General features: G+C 56.7%; 1 protein-coding gene across 1 annotated transcript in view; it reads right to left on the bottom strand.

Moving 5' to 3' along the window:
- Positions 1–13,509, bottom strand: part of LOC141270742 (uncharacterized) — a 47,578-nt gene extending 34,069 nt beyond the window's left edge. Inside the window, exon 1 of the mRNA XM_073680844.1 lies at positions 13,430–13,509. The gene's annotated coding sequence lies outside the window, so the exon portion shown is untranslated. The remainder of the gene's footprint in view (positions 1–13,429) is intronic.
- Positions 13,510–17,385: the final 3,876 nt, after the last annotated feature.

Here is a 17,385-nt window from a genome sequence, read left to right as displayed (position 1 = left end):
TCACACAGTCCCTGCTCCCTCATTACCGGTCCCCAGTGCAGAGTCCCGGTGCTTCCCCCAGGACTGAGTCCTGTCCCCTCTATCACACAGTCCCTGCTTCCTCATTACCGGTCCCCAGTGCAGAGTCCCGGTGCTTCCTCCAGGACTGAGTCCTGTCCCCTCTATCACACAGTCCCTGCTCCCTCATTACCAGTCCCTAGTGTAGAGTCCCGGTGCTTCCCCCAGGACTGAGTCCTGTCCCCTCTATCACACAGTCCCTGCTCCCTCATTACCGGTCCCCAGTGCAGAGTCCCTGTGCTTCCCCCAGGACTGAGTCCTGTCCCCTCTATCACACAGTCCCTGCTCCCTCATTACCGGTCCCCAGTGCAGAGTCCCGGTGCTTCCCCCAGGACTGAGTCCTGTCCCCTCTATCACACAGTCCCTGCTCCCTCATTACCGGTCCCCAGTGCAGAGTCCCGGTGCTTCCTCCAGGACTGAGTCCTGTCCCCTCTATCACACAGTCCCTGCTCCCTCATTACCGGTCCCCAGTGCAGAGTCCCGGTGCTTCCTCCAGGACTGAGTCCTGTCCCCTCTATCACACAGTCCCTGCTCCCTCATTACCGGTCCCCAGTGCAGAGTCCCGGTGCTTCCTCCAGGACTGAGTACTGTCTCCTCTATCACACAGTTCCTGCTCCCTCATTACCGGTCCCCAGTGTAGAGTCCCGGTGCTTCCCCCAGGACTGAGTCCTGTCCCCTCTATCACAAAGTCCCTGCTCCCTCATTACCGGTCCCCAGTGCAGAGTCCCGGTGCTTCCCCCAGGACTGAGTCCTGTCCCCTCTATCACACAGTCCCTGCTCCCTCATTACTGGTCCCCAGTGTAGAGTCCCGGTGCTTCCTCCAGGACTGAGTCCTGTCCCCTCTATCACACAGTCCCTGCTCCCTCATTACCGGTCCCCAGTGCAGAGTCCCGGTGCTTCCCCCAGGAATGAGTCCTGTCCCCTCTATCACACAGTCCCTGCTCCCTCATTACCGGTCCCCAGTGCAGAGTCCCGGAGCTTTCCCCAGGACTGAGTCCTGTCCCCTCTATCACACAGTCCCTGCTCCCTCATTACAGGTCCCCAGTGCAGAGTCCCGGTGCTTCCCCCAGGACTGAGTCCTGTCCCCTCTATCACACAGTCCCTGCTCCCTCATTACCGGTCGCCAGTGCAGAGTCCCGGTGCTTCCCCCAGGACTGAGTCCTATCCCCTCTATCACACAGTCCCTGCTCCCTCATTACCGGTCCCCAGTGTAGAGTCCTGGTGCTTCCCCCAGGACCGAGTCCTGTTCCCTCTATCACACAGTACCTGCTCCCTCATTACCGGTCCCCAGTGCAGAGTCCCGGTGCTTTCCCCAGGACTGAGTCCTGTCCCCTCTATCTCATTACCGGACCCCAATGCAGAGTCCCAGTGCTTCCACCAGGACTGAGTCCTGTCCCCTCTATCACACAGTCCCTGCTCCCTCATTACAGGTCCCCAGTGCAGAGTCCCGGTGCTTCCTCCAGGACTGAGTCCTGTCCCCTCTATCACATAGTCCCTGCTCCCTCATTACCGGTCCCCAGTGCAGAGTCCCGGTGCTTCTCCCAGGACTGAGTCCTGTCCCTTCTATCACACAGTCCCTTCTCCCTCATTACCGGTCCCCAGTGCAGAGTCTCGGTGCTTCCCCCAGGACTGAGTCCTGTCCCCTCTATCACACAGTCCCTGCTCCCTCATTACCGGTCCCCAGTGTAGAGTCCCGATGCTTCCCCCAGGACTGAGTCCTGTCCCCTCTATCACACAGTCCCTGCTCCCTCATTACCGCTCCCCAGTGCAGAGTCCCGGTGCTTCCCCCAGGACTGAGTCCTGTCCCCTCTATCACACAGTCCCTGCCCCCTCATTACCGGTCCCCAGTGCAGAGTACCGATGCTTCCCCCAGGACTGAGTCCTGTCCCCTCTATCACACAGTCCCAGCTCCCTCAATACCGGTCCCCAGTGCAGAGTCCCAGTGCTTCCCCCAGGACTGAGTCATGTCCCCTCTATCACACAGTCCCTGCTCCCTCATTACCGGTCCCCAGTGCAGAGTCCTGGTACTTGCCCCAGGACTGAGCCCTGTCCCCTCTATCACACAGTCCCTGCTCCCTCATTACCGGTCCCCAGTGCAGAGTCCCGGTGCTTCCTCCAGGACTGAGTCCTGTCCCCTCTATCACACAGTCCCTGCTCCCTCATTACAGGTCCCCAGTGCAGAGTCCCGATGCTTCCTCCAGGACTGAGTCCTGTCCCCTCTATCACACAGTCCCTGCTCCCTCATTACCGGTCCCCAGTGCAGAGTCCCGGTGCTTCCCCCAGGACTGAGTCCTGTCCCCTCTATCACACAGTCCCTGCTCCCTCATTACCGGTCCCCAGTGCAGAGTCCCGATGCTTCCCCCAGGACTAAGTCCTGTCCCCTCTATCACACAGTCCCTGCTCCCTCATTACCGGTCCCCAGTGTAGAGTCCCGGTGCTTCCCCCAGGACTGAGTCCTGTCCCCTCTATCACACAGTCCCTGCTCCCTCATTACCGGTCCCCAGTGCAGAGTCCCGGTGCTTCCTCCAGGACTGAGTCCTGTCCCCTCTATCACACAGTCCCTGCTTCCCTCATTACCGGTCCCCCGTGTAGAGTCCCAGTGCTTCCCCCAGGACTGAGTCCTGTCCCCTCTATCACACAGTCCCTGCTCCCTCATTACCGGTCCCCAGTGCAGAGTCCCGGTGCTTCCCCCAGGACTGAGTCCTGTCCCCTCTATCACACAGTCCCTGCTCCCTCATTACCGGTCCCCAGTGCAGAGTCCCGGTGCTTCCCCCAGGACTGAGTCCTGTCCCCTCTATCACACAGTCCCTGCTCCCTCATTACCGGTCCCCAGTGCAGAGTCCCGGTGCTTCCTCCAGGACTGAGTCCTGTCCCCTCTATCACACAGTCCCTGCTCCCTCATTACCGGTCCCCAGTGTAGAGTCCCAGTGCTTCCCCCAGGACTGAGTCCTGTCCCCTCTATCACACAGTCCCTGCTCCCTCATTACCGGTCCCCAGTGCAGAGTCCCGGTGCTTCCCCCAGGACTGAGTCCTGTCCCCTCTATCACACAGTCCCTGCTCCCTCATTACCGGTCCCCAGTGTAGAGTCCCAGTGCTTCCCCTAGGACTGAGTCCTGTCCCCTCTATCACACAGTCCCTGCTCCCTCATTACCAGTCCCTAGTGTAGAGTCCCGGTGCTTCCCCCAGGACTGAGTCCTGTCCCCTCTATCACACAGTCCCTGCTCCCTCATTACCGGTCCCCAGTGTAGAGTCCTGGTGCTTCCCCCAGGACTGAGTCCTGTTCCCTCTATCACACAGTACCTGCTCCCTCATTACCGGTCCCCAGTGCAGAGTCCCGGTGCTTTCCCCAGGACTGAGTCCTGTCCCCTCTATCTCATTACCGGACCCCAATGCAGAGTCCCAGTGCTTCCCCCAGGACTGAGTCCTGTCCCCTCTATCACACAGTCCCTGCTCCCTCATTACAGGTCCCCAGTGCAGAGTCCCGGTGCTTCCTCCAGGACTGAGTCCTGTCCCCTCTATCACATAGTCCCTGCTCCCTCATTACCGGTCCCCAGTGCAGAGTCCCGATGCTTCTCCCAGGACTGAGTCCTGTCCCTTCTATCACACAGTCCCTTCTCCCTCATTACCGGTCCCCAGTGCAGAGTCTCGGTGCTTCCCCCAGGACTGAGTCCTGTCCCCTCTATCACACAGTCCCTGCTCCCTCATTACCGGTCCCCAGTGTAGAGTCCCGATGCTTCCCCCAGGACTGAGTCCTGTCCCCTCTATCACACAGTCCCTGCTCCCTCATTACCGGTCCCCAGTGCAGAGTCCCGGTGCTTCCCCCAGGACTGAGTCCTGTCCCCTCTATCACACAGTCCCAGCTCCCTCAATACCGGTCCCCAGTGCAGAGTCCCAGTGCTTCCCCCAGGACTGAGTCATGTCCCCTCTATCACACAGTCCCTGCTCCCTCATTACCGGTCCCCAGTGCAGAGTCCTGGTACTTGCCCCAGGACTGAGCCCTGTCCCCTCTATCACACAGTCCCTGCTCCCTCATTACCGGTCCCCATGGCAGAGTCCCGGTGCTTCCTCCAGGACTGAGTCCTGTCCCCTCTATCACACAGTCCCTGCTCCCTCATTACAGGTCCCCAGTGCAGAGTCCCGATGCTTCCTCCAGGACTGAGTCCTGTCCCCTCTATCACACAGTCCCTGCTCCCTCATTACCGGTCCCCAGTACAGAGTCCCGGTGCTTCCCCCAGGACTGAGTCCTGTCCCCTCTATCACACAGTCCCTGCTCCCTCATTACCGGTCCCCAGTGCAGAGTCCCGGTGCTTCCCCCAGGACTAAGTCCTGTCCCCTCTATCACACAGTCCCTGCTCCCTCATTACCGGTCCCCAGTGTAGAGTCCCGGTGCTTCCCCCAGGACTGAGTCCTGTCCCCTCTATCACACAGTCCCTGCTCCCTCATTACCGGTCCCCAGTGCAGAGTCCCGGTGCTTCCTCCAGGACTGAGTCCTGTCCCCTCTATCACACAGTCCCTGCTTCCCTCATTACCGGTCCCCCGTGTAGAGTCCCAGTGCTTCCCCCAGGACTGAGTCCTGTCCCCTCTATCACACAGTCCCTGCTCCCTCATTACCGGTCCCCAGTGCAGAGTCCCGGTGCTTCCCCCAGGACTGAGTCCTGTCCCCTCTATCACACAGTCCCTGCTCCCTCATTACCGGTCCCCAGTGCAGAGTCCCGGTGCTTCCCCCAGGACTGAGTCCTGTCCCCTCTATCACACAGTCCCTGCTCCCTCATTACCGGTCCCCAGTGCAGAGTCCCGGTGCTTCCTCCAGGACTGAGTCCTGTCCCCTCTATCACACAGTCCCTGCTCCCTCATTACCGGTCCCCAGTGTAGAGTCCCAGTGCTTCCCCCAGGACTGAGTCCTGTCCCCTCTATCACACAGTCCCTGCTCCCTCATTACCGGTCCCCAGTGCAGAGTCCCGGTGCTTCCCCCAGGACTGAGTCCTGTCCCCTCTATCACACAGTCCCTGCTCCCTCATTACCGGTCCCCAGTGTAGAGTCCCAGTGCTTCCCCTAGGACTGAGTCCTGTCCCCTCTATCACACAGTCCCTGCTCCCTCATTACCAGTCCCTAGTGTAGAGTCCCGGTGCTTCCCCCAGGACTGAGTCCTGTCCCCTCTATCACACAGTCCCTGCTCCCTCATTACCGGTCCCCAGTGTAGAGTCCTGGTGCTTCCCCCAGGACTGAGTCCTGTTCCCTCTATCACACAGTACCTGCTCCCTCATTACCGGTCCCCAGTGCAGAGTCCCGGTGCTTTCCCCAGGACTGAGTCCTGTCCCCTCTATCTCATTACCGGACCCCAATGCAGAGTCCCAGTGCTTCCCCCAGGACTGAGTCCTGTCCCCTCTATCACACAGTCCCTGCTCCCTCATTACAGGTCCCCAGTGCAGAGTCCCGGTGCTTCCTCCAGGACTGAGTCCTGTCCCCTCTATCACATAGTCCCTGCTCCCTCATTACCGGTCCCCAGTGCAGAGTCCCGGTGCTTCTCCCAGGACTGAGTCCTGTCCCTTCTATCACACAGTCCCTTCTCCCTCATTACCGGTCCCCAGTGCAGAGTCTCGGTGCTTCCCCCAGGACTGAGTCCTGTCCCCTCTATCACACAGTCCCTGCTCCCTCATTACCGGTCCCCAGTGTAGAGTCCCGATGCTTCCCCCAGGACTGAGTCCTGTCCCCTCTATCACACAGTCCCTGCTCCCTCATTACCGGTCCCCAGTGCAGAGTCCCAGTGCTTCCCCCAGGACTGAGTCCTGTCCCCTCTATCACACAGTCCCTGCCCCCTCATTACCGGTCCCCAGTGCAGAGTACCGATGCTTCCCCCAGGACTGAGTCCTGTCCCCTCTATCACACAGTCCCTGCTCCCTCATTACCGGTCCCCAGTGCAGAGTCCCGGTGCTTCCCCCAGGACTGAGTCCTGTCCCCTCTATCACACAGTCCCTGCTCCCTCATTACCGGTCCCCAGTGTAGAGTCCCAGTGCTTCCCCTAGGACTGAGTCCTGTCCCCTCTATCACACAGTCCCTGCTCCCTCATTACCAGTCCCTAGTGTAGAGTCCCGGTGCTTCCCCCAGGACTGAGTCCTGTCCCCTCTATCACACAGTCCCTGCTCCCTCATTACCGGTCCCCAGTGTAGAGTCCTGGTGCTTCCCCCAGGACTGAGTCCTGTTCCCTCTATCACACAGTACCTGCTCCCTCATTACCGGTCCCCAGTGCAGAGTCCCGGTGCTTTCCCCAGGACTGAGTCCTGTCCCCTCTATCTCATTACCGGACCCCAATGCAGAGTCCCAGTGCTTCCCCCAGGACTGAGTCCTGTCCCCTCTATCACACAGTCCCTGCTCCCTCATTACAGGTCCCCAGTGCAGAGTCCCGGTGCTTCCTCCAGGACTGAGTCCTGTCCCCTCTATCACATAGTCCCTGCTCCCTCATTACCGGTCCCCAGTGCAGAGTCCCGGTGCTTCTCCCAGGACTGAGTCCTGTCCCTTCTATCACACAGTCCCTTCTCCCTCATTACCGGTCCCCAGTGCAGAGTCTCGGTGCTTCCCCCAGGACTGAGTCCTGTCCCCTCTATCACACAGTCCCTGCTCCCTCATTACCGGTCCCCAGTGTAGAGTCCCGATGCTTCCCCCAGGACTGAGTCCTGTCCCCTCTATCACACAGTCCCTGCTCCCTCATTACCGGTCCCCAGTGCAGAGTCCCAGTGCTTCCCCCAGGACTGAGTCCTGTCCCCTCTATCACACAGTCCCTGCCCCCTCATTACCGGTCCCCAGTGCAGAGTACCGATGCTTCCCCCAGGACTGAGTCCTGTCCCCTCTATCACACAGTCCCAGCTCCCTCAATACCGGTCCCCAGTGCAGAGTCCCAGTGCTTCCCCCAGGACTGAGTCATGTCCCCTCTATCACACAGTCCCTGCTCCCTCATTACCGGTCCCCAGTGCAGAGTCCCGGTACTTGCCCCAGGACTGAGTCCTGTCCCCTCTATCACACAGTCCCTGCTCCCTCATTACCGGTCCCCAGTGCAGAGTCCCGGTGCTTCCTCCAGGACTGAGTCCTGTCCCCTCTATCACACAGTCCCTGCTCCCTCATTACAGGTCCCCAGTGCAGAGTCCCGATGCTTCCTCCAGGACTGAGTCCTGTCCCCTCTATCACACAGTCCCTGCTCCCTCATTACCGGTCCCCAGTGCAGAGTCCCGGTGCTTCCCCCAGGACTGAGTCCTGTCCCCTCTATCACACAGTCCCTGCTCCCTCATTACCGGTCCCCAGTGCAGAGACCCGGTGCTTCCCCCAGGACTAAGTCCTGTCCCCTCTATCACACAGTCCCTGCTCCCTCATTACCGGTCCCAGTGCAGAGTCCCGGTGCTTCCTCCAGGACTGAGTCCTGTCCCCTCTATCACACAGTCCCTGCTCCCTCATTACCGGTCCCCAGTGTAGAGTCCCGGTGCTTCCCCCAGGACTGAGTCCTGTCCCCTCTATCACACAGTCCCTGTTCCCTCATTACCGGTCCCCAGTGCAGAGTCCCGGTGCTTCCTCCAGGACTGAGTCCTGTCCCCTCTATCACACAGTCCCTGCTCCCTCATTACCGGTCCCCCGTGTAGAGTCCCAGTGCTTCCCCCAGGACTGAGTCCTGTCCCCTCTATCACACAGTCCCTGCTCCCTCATTACCGGTCCCCAGTGCAGAGTCCCGGTGCTTCCCCCAGGACTGAGTCCTGTCCCCTCTATCACACAGTCCCTGCTCCCTCATTACCGGTCCCCAGTGCAGAGTCCCGGTGCTTCCCCCAGGACTGAGTCCTGTCCCCTCTATCACACAGTCCCTGCTCCCTCATTACCGGTCCCCAGTGCAGAGTCCCGGTGCTTCCCCCAGGACTGAGTCCTGTCCCCTCTATCACACAGTCCCTGCTCCCTCATTACCGGTCCCCAGTGCAGAGTCCCGGTGCTTCCCCCAGGACTGAGTCCTGTCCCCTCTATCACACAGTCCCTGCTCCCTCATTACCGGTCCCCAGTGCAGAGTCCCGGTGCTTCCTCCAGGACTGAGTCCTGTCCCCTCTATCACACAGTCCCTGCTCCCTCATTACCGGTCCCCAGTGTAGAGTCCCAGTGCTTCCCCCAGGACTGAGTCCTGTCCCCTCTATCACACAGTCCCTGCTCCCTCATTACCGGTCCCCAGTGCAGAGTCCCGGTGCTTCCCCCAGGACTGAGTCCTGTCCCCTCTATCACACAGTCCCTGCTCCCTCATTACCGGTCCCCAGTGTAGAGTCCCAGTGCTTCCCCTAGGACTGAGTCCTGTCCCCTCTATCACACAGTCCCTGCTCCCTCATTACCAGTCCCTAGTGTAGAGTCCCGGTGCTTCCCCCAGGACTGAGTCCTGTCCCCTCTATCACACAGTCCCTGCTCCCTCATTACCGGTCCCCAGTGCAGAGTCCCGGTGCTTCCCCCAGGACTGAGTCCTGTCCCCTCTATCACACAGTCCCTGCTCCCTCATTACCGGTCCCCAGTGTAGAGTCCCGGTGCTTTCTCCAGGACTGAGTCCTGTCCCCTCTATCACACAGTCCCTGCTCCCTCATTACCGGTCCCCAGTGCAGAGTCCCGGTGCTTCCCCCAGGACTGAGTCCTGTCCCCTCTATCACACAGTCCCTGCCCCCTCATTACCGGTCCCCAGTGCAGAGTACCGATGCTTCCCCCAGGACTGAGTCCTGTCCCCTCTATCACACAGTCCCAGCTTCCTCAATACCGGTCCCCAGTGCAGAGTCCCAGTGCTTCCCCCAGGACTGAGTCATGTCCCCTCTATCACACAGTCCCTGCTCCCTCATTACCGGTCCCCAGTGCAGAGTCCCGGTACTTGCCCCAGGACTGAGTCCTGTCCCCTCTATCACACAGTCCCTGCTCCCTCATTACCGGTCCCCAGTGCAGAGTCCCGGTGCTTCCTCCAGGACTGAGTCCTGTCCCCTCTATCACACAGTCCCTGCTCCCTCATTACAGGTCCCCAGTGCAGAGTCCCGATGCTTCCTCCAGGACTGAGTCCTGTCCCCTCTATCACACAGTCCCTGCTCCCTCATTACCGGTCCCCAGTGCAGAGTCCCGGTGCTTCCCCCAGGACTGAGTCCTGTCCCCTCTATCACACAGTCCCTGCTCCCTCATTACCGGTCCCCAGTGCAGAGACCCGGTGCTTCCCCCAGGACTAAGTCCTGTCCCCTCTATCACACAGTCCCTGCTCCCTCATTACCGGTCCCAGTGCAGAGTCCCGGTGCTTCCTCCAGGACTGAGTCCTGTCCCCTCTATCACACAGTCCCTGCTCCCTCATTACCGGTCCCCAGTGTAGAGTCCCGGTGCTTCCCCCAGGACTGAGTCCTGTCCCCTCTATCACACAGTCCCTGTTCCCTCATTACCGGTCCCCAGTGCAGAGTCCCGGTGCTTCCTCCAGGACTGAGTCCTGTCCCCTCTATCACACAGTCCCTGCTCCCTCATTACCGGTCCCCCGTGTAGAGTCCCAGTGCTTCCCCCAGGACTGAGTCCTGTCCCCTCTATCACACAGTCCCTGCTCCCTCATTACCGGTCCCCAGTGCAGAGTCCCGGTGCTTCCCCCAGGACTGAGTCCTGTCCCCTCTATCACACAGTCCCTGCTCCCTCATTACCGGTCCCCAGTGCAGAGTCCCGGTGCTTCCCCCAGGACTGAGTCCTGTCCCCTCTATCACACAGTCCCTGCTCCCTCATTACCGGTCCCCAGTGCAGAGTCCCGGTGCTTCCCCCAGGACTGAGTCCTGTCCCCTCTATCACACAGTCCCTGCTCCCTCATTACCGGTCCCCAGTGCAGAGTCCCGGTGCTTCCCCCAGGACTGAGTCCTGTCCCCTCTATCACACAGTCCCTGCTCCCTCATTACCGGTCCCCAGTGCAGAGTCCCGGTGCTTCCTCCAGGACTGAGTCCTGTCCCCTCTATCACACAGTCCCTGCTCCCTCATTACCGGTCCCCAGTGTAGAGTCCCAGTGCTTCCCCCAGGACTGAGTCCTGTCCCCTCTATCACACAGTCCCTGCTCCCTCATTACCGGTCCCCAGTGCAGAGTCCCGGTGCTTCCCCCAGGACTGAGTCCTGTCCCCTCTATCACACAGTCCCTGCTCCCTCATTACCGGTCCCCAGTGTAGAGTCCCAGTGCTTCCCCTAGGACTGAGTCCTGTCCCCTCTATCACACAGTCCCTGCTCCCTCATTACCAGTCCCTAGTGTAGAGTCCCGGTGCTTCCCCCAGGACTGAGTCCTGTCCCCTCTATCACACAGTCCCTGCTCCCTCATTACCGGTCCCCAGTGCAGAGTCCCGGTGCTTCCCCCAGGACTGAGTCCTGTCCCCTCTATCACACAGTCCCTGCTCCCTCATTACCGGTCCCCAGTGTAGAGTCCCGGTGCTTTCTCCAGGACTGAGTCCTGTCCCCTCTATCACACAGTCCCTGCTCCCTCATTACCGGTCCCCAGTGCAGAGTCCCGGTGCTTCCCCCAGGACTGAGTCCTGTCCCCTCTATCACACAGTCCCTGCTCCCTCATTACCGGTCCCCAGTGTAGAGTCCCGGTGCTTCCTCCAGTACTGAGTCCTGTCCCCTCTATCACACAGTCCCCGCTCCCTCATTACCGGTCCCCAGTGTAGAGTCCCGGTGCTTCCTCCAGTACTGAGTCCTGTCCCCTCTATCACACAGTCCCCGCTCCCTCATTACCGGTCCCCAGTGTAGAGTCCCGATGCTTCTCCCAGGACTGAGTCCTATCCCCTCTATCACACAGTCCCTGCTCCCTCATTACCGGTCCCCAGTGTAGAGTCCCGGTGCTTCCCCCAGGACTGAGTCCTATCCCCTCTATCACACAGTCCCTGCTCCCTCATTACCGGTCCCCAGTGTAGAGTCCTGGTGCTTCCCCCAGGACTGAGTCCTGTTCCCTCTATCACACAGTACCTGCTCCCTCATTACCGGTCCCCAGTGCAGAGTCCCGGTGCTTTCCCCAGGACTGAGTCCTGTCCCCTCTATCTCATTACCGGACCCCAATGCAGAGTCCCGGTGCTTCCCCCAGGACTGAGTCCTGTCCCCTCTATCACACAGTCCCTGTTCCCTCATTACCGGTCCCCAGTGCAGAGTCCCGGTGCTTCCTCCAGGACTGAGTCCTGTCCCCTCTATCACACAGTCCCTGCTCCCTCATTACCGGTCCCCCGTGTAGAGTCCCAGTGCTTCCCCCAGGACTGAGTCCTGTCCCCTCTATCACACAGTCCCTGCTCCCTCATTACCGGTCCCCAGTGCAGAGTCCCGGTGCTTCCCCCAGGACTGAGTCCTGTCCCCTCTATCACACAGTCCCTGCTCCCTCATTACCGGTCCCCAGTGCAGAGTCCCGGTGCTTCCCCCAGGACTGAGTCCTGTCCCCTCTATCACACAGTCCCTGCTCCCTCATTACCGGTCCCCAGTGCAGAGTCCCGGTGCTTCCCCCAGGACTGAGTCCTGTCCCCTCTATCACACAGTCCCTGCTCCCTCATTACCGGTCCCCAGTGCAGAGTCCCGGTGCTTCCCCCAGGACTGAGTCCTGTCCCCTCTATCACACAGTCCCTGCTCCCTCATTACCGGTCCCCAGTGTAGAGTCCCGGTGCTTCCCCCAGGACTGAGTCCTGTCCCCTCTATCACACAGTCCCTGCTCCCTCATTACCGGTCCCCAGTGTAGAGTCCCGGTGCTTCCCCCAGGACTGAGTCCTGCCCCCTCTATCACACAGTCCCTGCTCCCTCATTACCGGTCCCCAGTGCAGAGTCCCGGTGCTTCCCCCAGGACTGAGTCCTGTCCCCTCTATCACACAGTCCCTGCTCCCTCATTACCGGTCCCCAGTGCAGAGTCCCGGTGCTTCCTCCAGGACTGAGTCCTGTCCCCTCTATCACACAGTCCCTGCTCCCTCATTACCGGTCCCCAGTGCAGAGTCCCGGTGCTTCCCCCAGGACTGAGTCCTGTCCCCTCTATCACACAGTCCCTGCTCCCTCATTACCGGTCCCCAGTGCAGAGTCCCGGTGCTTCCTCCAGGACTGAGTCCTGTCCCCTCTATCACACAGTCTCTGCTCCCTCATTACCGGTCCCCAGTGTAGAGTCCCGGTGCTTCCCCCAGGACTGAGTCCTGTCCCCTCTATCACACAGTCCCTGCTCCCTCATTACCGGTCCCCAGTGCAGAGTCCCGGTGCTTCCCCCAGGACTGAGTCCTGTCCCCTCTATCACACAGTCCCTGCTCCCTCATTACCGGTCCCCAGTGCAGAGTCCCGGTGCTTCCTCCAGGACTGAGTCCTGTCCCCTCTATCACACAGTCCCTGCTCCCTCATTACCGGTCCCCAGTGCAGAGTCCCGGTGCTTCCCCCAGGACTGAGTCCTGTCCCCTCTATCACACAGTCCCTGCTCCCTCATTACCGGTCCCCAGTGCAGAGTCCCGGTGCTTCCTCCAGGACTGAGTCCTGTCCCCTCTATCACACAGTCTCTGCTCCCTCATTACCGGTCCCCAGTGTAGAGTCCCGGTGCTTCCCCCAGGACTGAGTCCTGTCCCCTCTATCACACAGTCCCTGCTCCCTCATTACCGGTCCCCAGTGCAGAGTCCCGGTGCTTCCTCCAGGACTGAGTCCTGTCCCCTCTATCACACAGTCCCTGCTCCCTCATTACCAGTCCCCAGTGCAGAGTCCCGGTGCTTCCCCCAGGACTGAGTCCTGACCCCTCTATCACACAGTCTCTGCTCCCTCATTACCGGTCCCCAGTGTAGAGTCCCGGTGCTTCCCCCAGGACTGAGTCCTGTCCCCTCTATCACACAGTCCCTGCTCCCTCATTACCGGTCCCCAGTGCAGAGTCCCGGTGCTTCCCCCAGGACTGAGTCCTGTCCCCTCTATCACACAGTCCCTGCTCCCTCATTACCGGTCCCCAGTGTAGAGTCCCGGTGCTTCCCCCAGGACTGAGTCCTGTCCCCTCTATCACACAGTCCCTGCTCCCTCATTACTGGTCCCCAGTGTAGAGTCCCGGTGCTTCCCCCAGGACTGAGTCCTGTCCCCTCTATCACACAGTCCCTGCTCCCTCATTACCGGTCCCCAGTGCAGAGTCCCGGTGCTTCCCCCAGGACTGAGTCCTGTCCCCTCTATCACACAGTCCCTGCTCCCTCATTACCGGTCCCCAGTGTAGAGTCCCGATGCTTCCCCCAGGACTGAGTCCTGTCCCCTCTATCACACAGTCCCTGCTCCCTCATTACCGGTCCCCAGTGTAGAGTCCCGGTGTTTCCCCCAGGACTGAGTCCTGTCCCCTCTATCACACAGTCCCTGCTCCCTCATTACCGGTCCCCAGTGTAGACTTCTCCTCAGCTTCCGCTCTTACCTGTGGCCGCTTCCTACACAGAAAACCCTTCACTTCCTACAAGCCCCATCCTGCTCCTCCCCCCATGTGACTGATCACATGACTATGACATCATCACAGGTCCTGGATGCAGAACTGCAAAGGTTCCCAGAATAGAAAGAGGGATAAACTCTGCTCAGCTCCGGGAAATGTCTCTTCCCCCTACCGCCCCCAGCCACAGACATTTACCAGGAGGAGATGTCGGAGGGGGCATGAGGGCAGTGAGGGGCATTCGGCAGACGCCAGAGACTTAAATCCGGGACTGTCCTCTGTATCCGGCGCTTTCTGCCATATCCGGGACCGTCCGCTGTATCGGGGACAGTTGGGACCTCTGGGTTATTTGTGATCATTCACAGTCGGAGCATAGAACTTTCTCATTATTATATAATCTTCTCTATATGACATCGGGCTTTATGTGTCTGTAAGGCCGTGTTCACACCTTGCATATATACTGTGTTTCTGTATTTCTGCAGGTCTCCTCTCCCAACTACACAACAACAATCTCCTCTGGTTATTACATTCTCGCTGCACTTTTTAGGCCTTTTCCCGTTATTTGATGCAGTTTTGGTGCAGATGTGAAGCCGCGTTTTTAATGTTTTTTATACCACAGAAAAGCTTTGATTCTGCACCTGAAGTATCTGCAGTTATTTTCAGGCTCCACATAGAAGCTTACAGAGAAAAGAAAAGCACCAGAACCGCAGAGTTCAGCAGAGTCTTTGGCCGCACAGAGATCAGAAGTTTTCATGAGGCTGTGTGCCCACGATGCGTTGTTTAAGCGTTTCCGCAGTGGCAATTCCGCTGCAGAAACGCTTAAAAAACGCTTGGTAGAAGGTCTGCAATGTTCCTCAATGATTATCATTGCGGAAAAATCCGCAGCACTACTAATTATTTTGCGGAAGTGCTGCGTTTTCGCCACCATTGACTTGCATTGGAACGCTTGGATTCCGCATCACTGCATCTGTAGATGCGGATTCCATGCGTTTCAATGTGCGGATGGTACCCGGGTTTGGAGAAGAGGAGACTCTCCTCCGGACCCGGGTACCATAGAACATGTAAAAAAAAGAATAAAATAAAAAAATAAATATTATACTTACCTTCTGATGGCCCCCGGTGTCCTTAGCGATGCGTCTCAGCTTGCCGGCAGATCGCGGTGGACTCAAGGACCTGCCATGACATCATTTAGTCATGTGACGGGTCACGTGACCGCTGACGTCGGCAGGTCCTTTAAGCTTCCGCGAGCTGCCGGCAAGCAGAGACGCATCGAATAAAGACACCGGGGGCCATCACAAGGTAAGTATAATATTTATTTTTTACCATTCTTTTACGGTCTCACTATATAAATCCATGCAAGTTGCATGGATTTATATGGTGTGACCAAGTTGTCAAGCACTTTCCAAGTAATGCTAAAATCACTTAGAAAGTAATTTTTATCATAGGTACACTTCACCCAAGAGAGAAAGAATCTGAAAAAAAAAATCCAGAAAAATCACATTGTATGATTTTTACATAAGTAATTTGCATTTTATTGCACGAAATAAGTATTTGATCAGCTACCAACCTGCAAGAATTCTGGTTCTGGTGCCCTCCTACTCTGCACTGTAGTAATTGCACCTGTTTGAACTCGTTACCTGTATAAAAAACATTTGTCCACACACTCAATCAATCACACTCCAAACTCTCCACCATGACAAAGACCTGTCTAAAAATTACAGACCTCTCCAGTCTTTGTAGATGGGAAAACTTGCAAAATCGGTAGTGTATCAAATACTTATTTTCTGTACTGTAGCTGTATCTCTATGCTATGTACCAGTACACACTACCTGTAATTTTAGAGTCCACAATGCACATTCATGTAAAATATAATTCTCCCATGGTTGTAAGTGCAGGCTGTGGCTCATGCTTTTTGCTGTTGCCTAAAATGAAGCAGGTTGGGGGTTTGAGTCCCCCGTGAGGTCAGATCTCAAGGAACAAAAATCATTCTTTATTTAAATGAATTTAAGTGTATACAAAGAGGAGAAATCCAGGCCCCGGCCTCTAGGAGGAACTATGGAGCAATGAAGACGGCAGGAGAGAAAACATCGCACAGACTTAGTGGAAGTCGAACATAGGAGGATATTACACCTCACCCTAGAGATCCTCTTCCGGCTTACCGGAGAGGTGAGAGATTCTGATGACGTCACAGTACATCATTCTTATCTATGGGAATAACAGATGGACAGAACTGGAGAGGTGAGGACTCTGGAAATGTCTGTAGTGAGATAAATTAACTTTTTGATGATATTCTAATTTTTTGAGAAGCACCTGTATGTGTTTCCTCCAGTTCCATTCAGTAAGAAGACAACATCATTGAGATGTCCCAGTTCTCTTCTACAATAGGACTGTAAACAAGAAAATCACAATTTTCCTCAGAATCATCAGATAGATGGAGAAAAGTTGTTTGAAGGGACCAGGAAGGCGCTGATCGCAATTTGTATTTGCCCATTGGACTAGACCCCGCAATTTACATACATCATGGGACATGTATAAAACACATTTTAGGAGGTATGCTGTGGCACCTCTGAGGATGTAAAGGGGTTGTAGGACCCATATGATGGGCAGGGTTTATAAGTGAAAAAAATGGTGACAGGTTCCCTTTTAAAGGAAGAAAAAGTTCTGCAACAATTTCTTTTTTCATGACAAAAACCTGGCATTTTAACAAGGGTGTGTAGATTTCTTTTATATCTACTGTATGTTTTTTAGAAGTGTGGTATATGCTGCGCTTTACTAGGCATTTTTTACTTTTTAAAAGAAATGTGTAACCAGCATAAAGAAAGTTAAACAAGATCATAGGTGTACTATGACTGACCATTACTGTATATCGCTCATTGAACATGTCGGTGTGACAGAGCAGGCAGGGACAGCAGACCGGTGAACAATCCAAAATAACTTTTTGGGGACTAGTGGTCTAACATGGGTGTCTGAGTCATTAGGCAAGTTATCTCGGAGTGGTGTTGTCACGGGTGTGTCAGGTGTAATAGACAGTCGCTCTGGGTCTAGCTGTAGAAGGTCACTGTGCTTAGAATTGCAGACACCTTCCTTTAAGACCCAGCATCGACCTCCCTCCTGCTCCTGATTGACCCTTGCATGGGAGTTAAAAACTTTCAGTTTGCTCCAGGCAATTGTCGGTGATACTTCTATGTTCTTTTGTGCATGCTTGGAGCACTAGCTGTTAGCTGACTTCTTCTCTGGTGCCATTGGAGGACAATTGGTGTTACTCCTCTGGTGTCTGCTCAAACTAAGTTAATCCCCTTTGTTTGTCTACCTTGTTGTCTTTAGTTTGGGTGGACCATGAATAGTGCTCACCCCTCCCTATCTAGGGCCAAGCTCTAGGGACATACAGGGTTTAGGGTCCTGCTCGGCGATTGGTGTGGAACCAATATATGGACGGTAGGATAGTCAGGGTGTTTTAGATCTGCCTAGGGCTCTCCACTCCCCCTTTCCCTAGTGTTTGGGCTTCCTCTTCCCTTCGTATTGCACTTCGTCTTTCCCACACCTTGCGTGACAGGTGCTGAGTGGTTTTTTGTTATACCATGCCTGCGGAAGAGACCTAAGATGTCTCGAAAGCTTGCCTTGTAACATCCTTTATTTTATTTTTGTTAGCCATTAAATGTATCATACAAGATTATCTTGTTTTTCCCACTGAGAGCAATCTCAGAGTGGTGACACCTCTTACACCATTGTAGATGATTTATAGGTAGATTTGGTGCAGGGTCATTCCTCAATTGACTAGCAGGGCAGGAGACTTGCAGATGCCTGTGCTGCCCACATTGATAACGTGCGCTGTGGCACACTCCTCCCTATTTACATTCTGGGGAAGTAGATAAGGGAACCTGGAGGCTGATAACCATGTGTAGGTGTATGAGGTGGTTGGTGGGGTTGAGGATGACTCCTCCACTGCT

Source organism: Phyllobates terribilis, unplaced genomic scaffold (genome assembly GCF_046119375.1).
Source record: "Phyllobates terribilis strain yellow unplaced genomic scaffold, ASM4611937v1 Scaffold_5__5_contigs__length_657084704, whole genome shotgun sequence".
Classification (NCBI taxonomy): Eukaryota; Metazoa; Chordata; class Amphibia; order Anura; family Dendrobatidae; genus Phyllobates; species Phyllobates terribilis.
The sequence above is the reverse complement of the archived record's forward strand: the minus strand, read 5'-3'. Positions and strand labels throughout refer to the sequence as shown.